The sequence below is a fragment of the Neomonachus schauinslandi genome, chromosome 8, assembly GCF_002201575.2.
Source record: "Neomonachus schauinslandi chromosome 8, ASM220157v2, whole genome shotgun sequence".
Taxonomy (NCBI): domain Eukaryota; kingdom Metazoa; phylum Chordata; class Mammalia; order Carnivora; family Phocidae; genus Neomonachus; species Neomonachus schauinslandi.
The window spans coordinates 144598119-144611643 of NC_058410.1; the positions used below are offsets into that span (position 1 = coordinate 144598119).

At 41.8% G+C, this 13525-nt stretch overlaps 1 pseudogene; it reads left to right on the top strand.

The window, feature by feature from the left end:
* Positions 1–1325: 1325 nt before the first annotated feature.
* LOC123325488 lies at positions 1326–9100 on the top strand (annotated as a pseudogene).
* Positions 9101–13525: the final 4425 nt, after the last annotated feature.

The window sequence follows — 13525 nt, forward strand, 5'->3', positions numbered from 1 at the left end:
TAAGAGACACATAAATAAAATAATCAGTGTGGGCTTCCTGGAAGTAGAGTTCTTTGTGAGAACAAAGTGTGAATGAGAGGAGAGGAAAGGCTATCAAAAGAATATTGGATATAAATCATGGAACACTACATCAAAAACTAATGATGTACTATATGGTGACTAACATAACATAATAATAATAAAAAAGAACATTGGATAGTAGCTCCATTGGGGATTGAGTTCTGGCAATTGTTTTTTTCTATCTGTCTCATCCTTACAGGAAAGCACTGCCAACTTCAGAGAACTTACCCAGTCCTGGAGTTAAAATACACCACAGTGATAAGAAACATAATTTTATCACAGAGGTTGAGGATAGGACTGGGTAGGGGAGCAGAAGATATGCTAGGGTCATGCACTGAACAGAATCAGAGATATAGCTATAAACAGTAATGGGGTCATCTTCTTCCTAAGATTTTGCTTGATCACTTGCACCCTGTTGAGTTTGGATATGACTCTCGGTTTCCCAGTATTGATGAGACAATGTTAAGAATGAGGTTTCACCCAACAGCAAGCCTGGTTCTCTGATACAGAGATATAAGCCACTTTTCTTATCCATGGTTTGTTTACATACCGGGCTTCCCCATTTAAAAAAAAAAAGTGGATCATTTTATTTCCTTGTAAAATAATGAGCTTTTGAAATAATGAGCTGTGAAACTGAAAAGAATGATGCAAATTGTTGGTAAATAATCATAGCCATGAATCTGAAAAACTCCCAAATATTGTGCTCCTCAGACCAAATAATGACTTAATACTTATTGAAATCCTGGGGTGCCTGGGTGGCTCAGTCATTAAGTGTTTGCCTTGGGCTCAGGTCATGATCTTCCTCCAACCCCCTGCTCAGCGGGAAGCCTGCTTCTCCTTCTCCCACTCCCCCTGCTTGTGTTCCCTCTCTCACTGTGTCTCTCTCTGTCAAATAAATAAATAAATAAATCTTTAAAAAAAAAAAATACTTATTGAAATCCTGAGTCAAGCATCCAGCATTTCCAAAGGCATTTCCACTTTACCATTTTACCAGTCATTTCATTGAGGGAGTATATCTATACTCTGTTTGTTTGAGAGAGTGTGTGTGTGAGCAGGGGTGGGGGGGAGTAGGGGAGAGAAAGAGAGAATTTTAAGCAGGCTCCACACCCAGGGAGGAGCCCGAGGAGGGGTGGCTCCATCTCACAACCCTGAGATCATGACCTGAGCCCAAACCAAGAGTTAACTGACTGAGCCACCCCGGCGCCCTTCTATACTCTTCAAAGATGCTCATTTTTCTCCTAACAGGTAATATGTAGTCAGAGGTGATGGAGAAGGGCAACACAAGCTCTTTCGAAGGCTTCATCCTGGTGGGCTTCTCTGACCGTCCCCACCTAGACTCATTCTCTTCGTGGTCATCCTCACTTTTTACCTGCTAACTCTTCTTGGCAACATGGCCATCATCTTGCTTTCCGCTCTGGATTCCCTGCGGCACACACCAATGTATTTCTTTTTGGCCAACCTCTCGTTCCTGGGCATGTGCTTCACCACGGGCTCCATCCCTCAGGTGCTCTACAACCTTTGGGGCTCAGATGAGACCATCAGCTATCTGGGTTGTGCCATCCAGCTCCGCTTCGTCCTGGCTCCAGGAGCGGTGGGCTGCGTCCTCCTGGCTGTGGTGACGGACGACCGCTCTGCTGCCGTCTGCAGACCCCTGCACTACGCCGTCGTCCTGCCCCCGGCACCCGGCACTCGGTGGGCAGCTGGCTTCAGTGGCGTGGTTGAGTGGCTTTGGCAATTCTCTCATAATGGCACCCCAGACGTTGAGGCCACCCCGCTGCGGGCACAGGGGGGGGGACCACTTTCTCTGTGAGATGCCAGCGCTAATTGGCATGGCAAGCCTCGAGGCACTGGCATTTGCCTTGGCAATCTTTATCATCCCGGCACCACTCTCCCCCACCCTCATCTCTTACGGTTACATTGCACAAGCAGTGTTTAGGATCGAGTCGGCCGCTGGGCGAAAGCAAGCCTTCAACACGTGCAGCTCCCACCTGATCGTCGTCTCTCTCTTCTACGGCACCATCGTATCCGTGTACCTCCAGCCAGCAAACACTTATTCCCAGGACCAGGGCAAGTTCCTCACTCTCTTCTACGCGATCGTCACTCCCAGTGTTAACCCCCGATCCACACACTGAGAAACAAGGATGTTAAAGAAGCCATAAAGAAGGTGCTGGGGGGGCGCCTGGGTGGCTCAGTCGGTTAAGCAACTGCCTTCGGCTCAGGTCATGATCCTGGAGTCCCGGGATCAAGTCCCGCGTCGGGCTCCCTGCTCTGCAGGGAGTCCGCCTCTCCCTCTGACCCTCCCCCTCTCATGCTCTCTCTCTCTCTCAAATAAATAAATAAAATCTTTAAAAAAAAAAAAAAAAAGAAGGTGCTAGGGAAGGGGAGTACTGAAGGATAGCAAAAGTTTGGGGGTTGTCTTTTGACCCGTCTTCTGTACACCTTGTTAGACGTAGCAAATAAAGGACAATTCTGACATCGCAGACTGAAGAGGCACTCAGTGAGATGGGGAGCTCAGTGTTTAGCAAGGTTGAGAAAATGCAACATTCCTGAGTCCACACTGCTCTCAGGTCCCTGTGAGCCAAGCACCGATCACTAGGAGGGCTCCAGTTCGGGACCAAACAGCAACCTATGCTTGCAGAATACCAGCCATGAGCGCAGACAGCAGGCATTCTTGTACCCAGGCCAGCTTCTGCCACAGTGATTTGTACTCAGTAGGTCCTCAACATATATGAAAGGAATACACTTAGAAGTGAAAAAAAAAAAGTATTTATTTTTTCTGGAAAGTTCACATGTACTTTTATAGTGCCAAATTTCTGAATGAGAGGCAAAATAAATCATTCCATTATGTAGCTCTTAGTATCTCCAATACTGCAATGTGGATCCATAGTGTGGCTCCTGCATATTTTTAATCACTGATATAACTGAGTTTAGTGATATTTATGTTTGACCTTCTGAGGCAAAAGTGAATGAAGAAGATTATGTAACAAGACCATGAGGTATTTGCTTTATACGGAAGACAGAGTTTCTTGCTCATATTTAGTACTTATTAGTACTTTATTTGTGACAAAAAAAGGTTGAAAGGTCTTTTTTTTTAGTTTTCTTTTTTTAATTGCAGTAAAATATACACAATATCAAGTTTACCATTTTAACATTTCTTAAGAGTATCGTCAGTGGCATTAAGAACATTCACATTGTCATACAACCATCACCACCATCTACCCTCAGAGCTTTTTCGTCTTCCCAAACTGAAACTCTGTATCCATTAGCAATAACTCCTCCTTCTCCCCTCCCCCCAGGTGCTGGAAACACCAGCGGACTTTCAGTCTCTATGAATCTGACACAGAGCTTCTTGCTTAAAATGTTTGAAGTTTATTAACCTCCACTTCCCCCCTCTGTCACCAGGATAACCTTGGACAGAGGCAGAGAGGAATGACACGAATTCTGGGGTACTGTTGGAATCTTTATGATTGGGTGTTCTCTGGATGTCGATTTCTTCACATTTATACCCATGACTGCAGTCCCTTGCCAGTCATAATGGAAGTTGATTGGAACAGTCTGTATTAGATGAATGAATCCTAAAGGCAGACAGGTTTCTTCAGACCTGAAATGTTACCAGTTGGATAAATCCCATCGCATAATCTGGGAAAACATATGTTATGCTAAAATTTGTGCAAGTGAATAAGGGCTTTTAAATGTGGGGGTATTGCTCAGCAGTATCATTAGGGACTGGATAAAAGCTGGGTTTAACAATTTCTTTTTTAAGCTCCCTCAAAGTCTTTTTTTTTTTTATAAAGATTTTATTCATTTATTTGACAGAGAGATAGCGAGAGCAGGAACACAAGCAGGGGGAGTGGGAGAGGGAGAAGCGGGCTTCCCGCCGAGCAGGGAGCCCGATGTGGGACTCGATCCCAGGACCCTGGGATCATGACCTGAGCCGAAGGCAGACGCCCAACGACTGAGCCACTCAGGCGCCCCTCCCTCAAAGTCTTTAAGAAAGTTCAGGTTACTCTAGAGGCTCCAGAAAAAATACCAAATACCTAAATAAATTGTTCTCAAAAAATATCATTTTCAGACACAATGTACATATTTTCTTATTTGTAAGCACTATTCTTGTACTTTGTCCAGATAGATTAGATTTTATTTTAGATTAATTAGGGCTTGTTAGAATGGGTTTTGGGTTTAGTTTTGACTATAGACAATATTCTGCTATTCCCATAAGAAGGTAGAATAATTAGAATATAGTTGATTTTCCCTACTTTATAAATTAAGTAAAACGTGATATTGAGCCGTGATGATCTTTACTAAGGGCATTATTAATGCAGCTGAAGTATAGAATTTGGAGACCCATGACTTGGCATTTTCCACTTCTTGCACCGAAAAACGACTTATAGTATGTGTCCTACTGGTGCAAAAATATGCTATGCACTTATAAGTAAATAAAAATCCTTTAGAATCAATCTCTAATGAAATTTTATATAATTTCTATGCTGTTTGGATATGCATTATTTTAGAATCAATAACATCTTGGAGTGGGGGCAGGAGATCAAGAGAGAGTATAAATCTCTATAGAAATAGCAATTTTGGAAGCACCCTATGGAATTTCCAACTAATTCTCTTCAAAATTTCCCTTTTCCTCCACAATGGTTAAGTTTCATTACATTCTTCTCTAAAAAATTTTAAGACCACTATTATAGGTAATAGGGAATGATGAGCATCAGATCTCAAGGGGAAAAATTGCCACTATGTTCTTAATAACATTATGATGGCCTAGCACCACCTGTTACTTAGTTTATGAAGTAGTTTATAAAGTTTCCTTAGTTTACTTACTTAGGCATAAAGTAGAAAGAATCAAATATATTCTACCTGTTCCACCATCTCATGGGAATAATAGAATAGCCCCCATAATAAAAAATACCAGAAATATTTCATTTTTATCCTCTATAGATTCTTCCTTTCACTAATTAATGCTTCATCCTTATAGACTGATCTTTTACACAGAGTAGATGGAGGTTTAGGTAGAAATGAGCATCAGGATTCAATTCCCCAGGTACAGTTGTGTATCTCTTAGCCATGGAGCTTAATCTTTCTCCAAAGAAACAAATATTCCATATATGCTTGTAAGTGTATGTTTGTGTTTAAGCCCGCTGTGATCTTAAATTAAGGGCGATGAGATGATAGCTCAATAAATGCTTCTCAATAAGATTATCAGATCATTTTCCATCTTGTTTTGATGGGTTGTACAGGGACCCTGAAGACAACCTGAACCTATTTTATATTTTGTCTATGTTCACATTTTTCCTTCTCATTCACCAAATATACATTGCGCCAGGCAATAAGCACTGAGCTCGTAGTGGACAAATGTTGGAAACCTCATTACAACAGTAACATTTGTAAGTGTTAGGAAGATAAGCATAGGAGGGACAGAAGCCGGGAAACGTGGCAGGGCTGCAGTTTTAAGTGGCAAGGGTCAAGGAAGAGCTTGCAAAGTACGTTTAAGCAAAGCCGTGGTGGAGATGTGGAAGCAGCTCTGCGGTTCTCCGGGGAAGAGAGCCTCGGGCAGAGGGAGCCTCGGGAATGCATTTAGGTCAGGGAGGGGAGGAGGAAGCAGAGACCGGGATGGGCAGTGAGTGGGAGGGACATCTAGAGCACGGTGACCCTGGAAGGAAAGAACAGAAAGTGTTTCCAGAGGGGTGAGTGGTCAACTATCTAACATGCTGCAAATGGCCACGTGAGATTAGGGATGAAAACTGACCAACAGACTTAGTGATGCGGTCTCCTGGACAAACCTGCAAAGAGCCATCTCGGTGGAGCGATGGAGTAGGATCCTGGTTGGAGTGCACACAAGACACAAAGGTGAAAATGTGAAATGCAGGCAGTGAGCACAGCCAAATCCTCCGAGAAGTCTAACGATGGAGAGAAACAGAGAAATGGGTGTTGGTAGTAGGGATGCAAGATTTATGAGACTACCAGGATTATCTTTGAAACACGAGGAATTATAACAAGTTTAAAAACCAGGGAAGGGAATGATCCAGCAGTAAAATGAAAATTCAGGAAAGAGAAAATTGCAGCAGTGATGACCTTGAGTAAGTGGAAAGGAACAGGATCTGGTTCATGAGGGGACAGTCTGGCGAAATGGGAGCCGGAGTTTATAACAGTAAGAGGAAAGGCAAAGTACGTGAGCGCAGGTGCTGACGGTCAGGTAGCTTTGAGCTGGGGGCTCGCGCAAGTTCTCTTCTGACTGCTATGCTTTTCAGTCTGGAATAGGAAGAAGGCATGCAACCTTACCATTAACGCGGCAAGTATGTTAAACCAATAGAATAAACTACCTACCACTTAAATACCTGAAAGGAATTTATTAGGGGACTCGCTGCAATTTAATCTTTCTCTCTTTGATATAAGGTAACTGTTCATTGCTTGTTTGTCTTAGCATTTGTTTATCATTTTAGCTGGAACATTCTTTCCTGCTCTTCTTAACTCACTCTCGTTATCGTTTTTCTCCTATATATTAAATAATATGGAATATGTGAAAATTCATAGCTGGCTTTCACAAGAATTTTCTAAGAGGTTTTGTTTTCGTTTTTAATAAATGTCACCTTTTAAATGTTCAGTTAGAAATTCACTTCTCCAAGAAGGCTTCCCTTATTAAGCCCTTCCTGAAAATTCCTCTCCGATTTTGAAACCAATGTCATGCGCACCAACAGTGCAGACAGGATCCCACTGCTATGGAAGACTCACAGGACCCAACATAACCGTGCCTAAGAGAGTACAGTTTAAGAAAAGGATACAAAATAGCAACAGCATTAAAGGCTGCTTCGTAGTTAGAGGTTTGGAGAAGTCCGGCATCAACACCGATTTTCCTTTCATTAAAAACTGTATGGACGTGTTTTCTATTTCAGATCAAAAGCCCCTGACATATGCATGGAACACCAGTAAGACAGGGGACACCAAGGGCTCTTAGATGGGCTTTCTTAGCCTCTGCTGGTCATGCAGGCATTCTCTGGCTACTAATCAACGAGAGTCCTCCTGGGGCTTCACTTAGACTAGGTGCAAATCATCGATCTCATTCTTACCCATAAACAATGCTCACAAGCTGGTAACCACAAACCTTCCTGAAACTCCTCATACCAACAGTTACATAGCAGCATTCCTAATCGGCACATTTCCTGCCTTAGCCAGGGTCAGTGCCATGCACTACATCTCTTTTTTCAGTAAAACAGTTCAAGCCAATTCCAGATATGCTGGAATTCACCCTCAAAACACGCCCCCAACCCCTTCTCATTCAGCTGCAGCCTTCTGTAGGAGTGGAGTAAAGACTGAAGCCTCAGGGGAACGCAGAGGCTTCATGCTGGTCACCAGAATCAGGGGGTATGCAACTCCTAGGAGAAAGAGTTACAAAACCCCTCTTCACATGACACATGCTTCCTAAAGCTCCGTCTAGTTAACGCCTCTCCAACCAGCATAATAGTCCACGTCCAGTAGGAAGCAGTCGGCACTGGTGATGTCTGGTGTCCTGGGGGCTTGTGTAGTTACTGTACGTTTTCCCCCTGGCCCTTTGCTGGGGTATCGTGGGGCACCTGTAGCCTACGGACGCTCAGATCGGCCCCCTCTGGAACAAGGCAAAGACACGTTCTCAAACAGGGGCTGCTGCACGGTGCTCCAGCCTCCCTCAAACCCAATGGACATATGTCAGAGAGGAAGTTAATTCTGAGGTTATGTGGATTCCACAGAGAGAAGGACCAGGCGTTTAAGAACACGGACTTCTTGAATGAATGGAATCTCATCTCCACCTTGCACTTAATCTCTGTGTATCACAGGTTCTTCCCTTGTAAAATGTGGATAATAATATTGCCACGCTCAAAGGACTGTTTTCATTTTAAATGAGTTAATACACGAAAGCATCTAGAACAGTTCCTGGCATGTAGTAAGTGTTAAGTGTTTGTTGTGTTGTTGTACGTATAAAATATACTAAAGAAAGACCATTCCCGCTTCCGCTTTTTGGAATAGAATACTATTTCTGAGGTCATTAAACTCTGTAAGGTTCTCAATCTCACACCGCTTCCAAATTTTTCTCTGTATTTGTATCTAGCCTCTAGTCTTGAATGCTCACTTTTTGGAAGCCTTGCTGGAGCCTGCCCTTAACCCTACATACTTCTGGGATAAGATGCCAGGGTTACAAGCCTCAACCCTTCCAGAGCCGCACCAACAATAACTCCGAGGCCAGTAATTCAGTTTTGCCTGAGTCATAATATTATTTCACAGGAACCCATCTAATGCAAGGAATTCCAAGTTTAATCTGCGCCTTTTACATACTGAACCTAAGGATATCCCAAGACCTTTCCATCTTAAAAAGGGAAACTATAAACTGAGAAAGAGGTTTGGATATCCTACTTTGATTTGCACTTTAAACTAGTCCTTGCCATCCGTGGGCACGTTCTTAGCCACCGTTAATTCCAACACAGACCCACGCACACTGTGGCAGTAATCCAGGACCCTCTCTGTGTTTCTCATATGCCGTTCTTCAGTTTCCATATCCACCTGGCAGTGAGCTTTGAGTTTATTATCTCCAAGTTTGAAATTGCCTCTGACCCAGAGGCCTTGAGATGCTTACTTAGGCTCTGGGGGGTTTAATACTTGGTGCCCCCTGATGCACAATTACAGGTTTGCCATTCTCAGTGCTCGGTTCCTCCCAACACAGTCGGTTCTTCCTGGGGTCTGGCACTGAGGGATCCAGCCCACACCAGCTTCATCAGAACATCTCTGTGCAGATGTCTGCTCCATTCTCATACCGAGTAATCGATTAGATGGTCAGGAATTAATATTCTAAATTATAGCATTCCAAGAGCTCTTTCCTTAGGAAAAAAAGAGAGAGAGAGAGAGGCTATGCCGATAAGCAGCCCTCTGGGAAATAAAGGTAAGAAAAGGTGGGGAGGGAGATTGGCACTAGCCAAGAAGAGAAATTAAATTTAAATGAACCAGTTATATTTCATAGTTTATCTCTTATTTCCTAACAGATTCCATGACCTTCAGGAAGTTTGATTAAGTCCTCTGAGCCTGTTTCCACATCCACAAACTGAAGATGGAAGCGTAGCTATTTTAGAGGACTTTGCAGAGGACAGTGAGCACCCATCAGACCCTACTCCTATTAGTACTAAACTCTGCAGGTTCTCTGCTATTTCCAGGCCCTTGATAACCAGGCATTATCTCTTAATTTTCCACTTTAAGGACTACTGAAACTTCTTAGTTTATTTACCTTGGTCTATTCTATAAACTAAAGATTTGTTTTTATTCAGATTTTCTCACTGGTTTAGCCCTCCATTTTCTTTTAAAAATACTATTTTCTTGGGGGTCCTGGGTGGCTCAGTCGGTTAAGCGTCTGACTCTTGGTTTCGGCTCAGGTCATGATCTCAGGGTCCTGAGACTGAACCCCACAACGGGCTCTGAGCTCAGCATGAGTCTGTTGGAGATTCTCTCTGGCCCTCCCTCCTGCACTCTCTCTAAAATAAATAAAATCTTCTAAAAAATTTTTAAATAAAATAAAATGCTATTTTCTTTATTTAAATTACTCAACTATTATAAGAACTTGTGAAAAAAAAAGAAATCCTACATTACAAGCATTATTTTTCCCCAAAGGATCCCACCCTCATGCCCATTCTTACTTTCAGAGGTAAACACTGCTATTAGTTTGGGGATTTTAAAATATTATGCATTATTTTTGGTGTATTAAATCTTAATTTTTTCCTTTCCTGTTTTACTTGATGCCCCTTCCTTCTTCCACAGAAAGAAGGAATTCTTATTCTCATGTAATCCCATATAGGAGTATGATACATAAAATTATATTTAGAGCATTTTGGGTGCCTGGGTGGCTCAGTTGGTTGGGCGACTGCCTTCGGCTCAGGTCATGATCCTGGATTCCCGGGATCGAGTCCCGCATCGGGCTCCCTGCTCCTTGGGAGCCTGCTTCTCCCTCTGACCCTCCTCCCTCTCATGCTCTCTGTCTCTCATTCTCTCTCTCTCAAATAAATAAATAAAATCTTTAAAAAAAAAAATTATATTTAGAGCATTTTAGTCATTGTTTTATATAGTTAAGAGGATGTTAGTGCTCTTTTTCTTGCATCCTCATCTCAATCAGCAATATCTCAGGCAAATACTTCTTGTGCAGATTAATTATTAGTCCATTTTCTATCGAGGGACTAAATTTTTTCTCCATCTTTGGCTACTACAAACATTGTAACAATAAAAGTTCTTGTTCCTATGCCTTTATATACTGAAAATTTTATTTCATCAGGTAGATTTACATGAATAATATTGTTAGGTAGATAAATATATGTGTATTTTCAAAAATTAACTGTCCTATTTATTTATAAAAATCTAGTGATACTTTACATTTCTACCCATAATTTGTGAGAGTAGCCTTTTCCCTTAAGCAAGATTAGGAAGAGGAGTTCCTGCTGTTACACTTTTTTTTTTTCAATCCAGTAAGTGACTTATTATTACTTCAACGTATTTATCTGATTGTTTGGGAATTTAAAATCTTCTCATATAGATTTGCTATTCTGAGTTGTATGTTCAAATTATTTGGTATTTTTTCTATTGTGTTATTTGTATGTTTCCTTGGGCTTCGTAAAAATTTTTTTATAAGTATAAACTTTTCATAATTATAAATATATTTTTAAAATGTGTCTACTCTCATAATTATAACTATATTTTAATCCTTAATGTGTCTACTCATCTGAAAAATTGATATGGAGCTACTTAGTAGAACATATAAAAATAAATCCTGGATAGAAGAGACTATAGAAAAATATAAATCATTTTTTAAAATCTTGCAAAAACAAATGTACAAAACCATACTAAACAGAGGGAAACCTTCTTCACTAAGTCTAGAAATGCAAAAATCTTTTCTCTTTTTAGTTTCAAGTTTTTATTTAAGTTCCAGTTAGTTAACATACAGTGTAATATTAGTTGTAGGTGAAAAAAAAATTAGTTTCAGGTGTAGAATTTAGTGATTCATCACTTAGGTGCAACACCCACTGCAAAAATCTGTGAAAGAAAAGATAGAAATATTTGGGTATATGATAAATAAAACTGCTTTATGTAAATCAAGGCAATAAAAGCATTTCTATGGTAGATTAAATGGAATCTGTTTCATTGTATAAAAACTGATCTCAGAATTTCAGAGCAAATGGACAGTGTTCTTTTCCATGTGGCTTCACAGCACTCACTTAGCAGCTTACAAGAGGAAATTAACTCCCAGTTTGATGGCACAAAACTCAAGTCTTATCTGATAAGGTATTTTCATCCCTATTGCCATTCCCTTTCATCTTGGAAAAAGCTAAGGAGACAGTCTCCAGAGAGAGGGTAATGTTCGAGTAAATCCAAGCTAAAAATGGAGCTGGCTTCCCCAAGATCTTCCTTTCTGCCCATTAGCTATCAGGGTCAATTACTACATAACGCAGAACAGGGTTGCCTTCCCTTATAAATCAGAACACACACCAACACGATTTAATAAAGACAATTCCCTGTCCTCATTTATGTTGCAAATCTGGCAAGAATTCTGAAAACAGTAGTTAACGCCTTAATACTTTGCATTGGGATGCCACACGTTCTGGTTGTCTGCAATATTTTTTTCCTATTCTTAGATTTTCTGAGTTAATCCCAAATGGAGATCTCATAATTTGCCACTGGAAAAGGGGAACAAGGAGTGGGACAAACTTCGTCATATCCACTTTACAATTGAAGAGCTTATGAAGAGCTTGATTCAGCGTGTGCCTACTTGGTCTTATTTGAATTCAAAGCTTTTTGGACAATGCTTAATATAGAGATATGTAAAACACTTTTCTGAAAATTATTCTATAAAACATGCTGAAATGTCGGTGTTCTGCAAACTCATGGACTTTATCATTATATCGCAAAAATCTGACTAAGCCTCCATTTCTTCATTCCATTTATCCGCTGATAATGCTACTTTGCATGTGTTTGTTACCTCTATGGAAAACTAAGACTTTGGGGCAGAGCAGTCCTTGGTTCTAATCCTCAATCTGCTATGTACGAGCTCAGGAAAAGAACTCCTCTGAGCTTCCTAATTTGTGTTTCTCCCTGAGTCAGTCTTTCATGAAATGAGAGGGGAGGGGAATGACCAACTTTCCTCTCTAAGCCAAACTGCAGTGTTGTGTGAATAAATCACTATTATTTATCCTCACACTCCAGTAGCAAGACGGAGGTTCAGTGCAGTATATAAACGCTTTTTGTACGCTCACAGAGGCATGATAACTTGAGGAAACTTAGATCCCAACAGTTTCTATGTTACATGGAAAACAGAAAATGCCCGTATTGCAAATTAAATTACTTTCTAAAACCACTGAGTAGCCGTCCAGTTGTGCAGTGACTGGCAGGATCTGAACGACAACTCTTGTTGATGGGGTTTTGGAATATAGGTGAGGTTCGGGGGGTGAGGTCCGGGGCCGACGACCAAGAAGGAATTCTTGAGACGCCTCTGGTGCAAAATTGTGGTTTTAGTAAAGCCCGGGGACAGGACCCGTGGGCAGAAAGAGCTGCTGCCCCGGGGTTGGGAGGGGAGGCTGATTATATACTGTGAGGCTGGGGGAGGTAAGAAAAAGGGAGGTTTCGAGAAAGCTTTCATATGTTTAAGAAGATTCACGGGAAACCCGAGGCCTTGCCTTTGTCAAGTTAAGGTTGTTTTTCCCTCTAGCAAGGCATTAACCTGAAGATAGTTGAGAGATTCCTGGAGGAACATTACACTCTGCCCGCTTAAAGTCTCTGTCCTAGGGCTGCAGGTTATGAGGACATTTAATTCTATCTACATTCTCTTCTGGAAGCTAGGCCGTTGATAGAAATGCTTTGTTCTTGTAGATTGCTAAGACATTTGTAAACTGAGGGACACTCAGGTCTTGCAGGATTGTGATCTCTACAAGTTAACCATTTGTTTTTCCTTTCCTTAGCTTTAGGGCAGCCAGGAGTTCGAGAGGAATGTCACATAGATCCCATGGGGGGGGTGTTGTGAGGTGTCCCCTTCCGCTTTGTCCTCAGCTTGCCTTCTGTTCCCTCATCATTGTCACCTTTCTTTTCTTCAGAGATTTATTTTAGTCAAGAGAGCCTGCATGAGCAGGGGGAGGGGCAGAGGGAGAGGAAGAAGCAGACTCCCCACTGAGCGCAGAGCCCATCCTGGGGCTCCATCTCAGGACCCTGAGATCACGACCCGAGCCGAAATCAAGAGTCAAGATGCTTAACCCAACTGAGCCACCCAGGCACCCATCTGGTCACCTTTCTTATTTCAATGCTTTTTCCATAGTCCCAGCTTAAAAAAGATTTCCAAGACTTTGTTGAACCTCATCATTCTGATCCCCGAAGGTCAGGCACAGAGTGAGAAAATCCAGCATTTAGCCGGGGATGTAGCATCAACCAATACACAGGCAAGCAGGTGGTAATAGCTTGTATTTATCTCAGC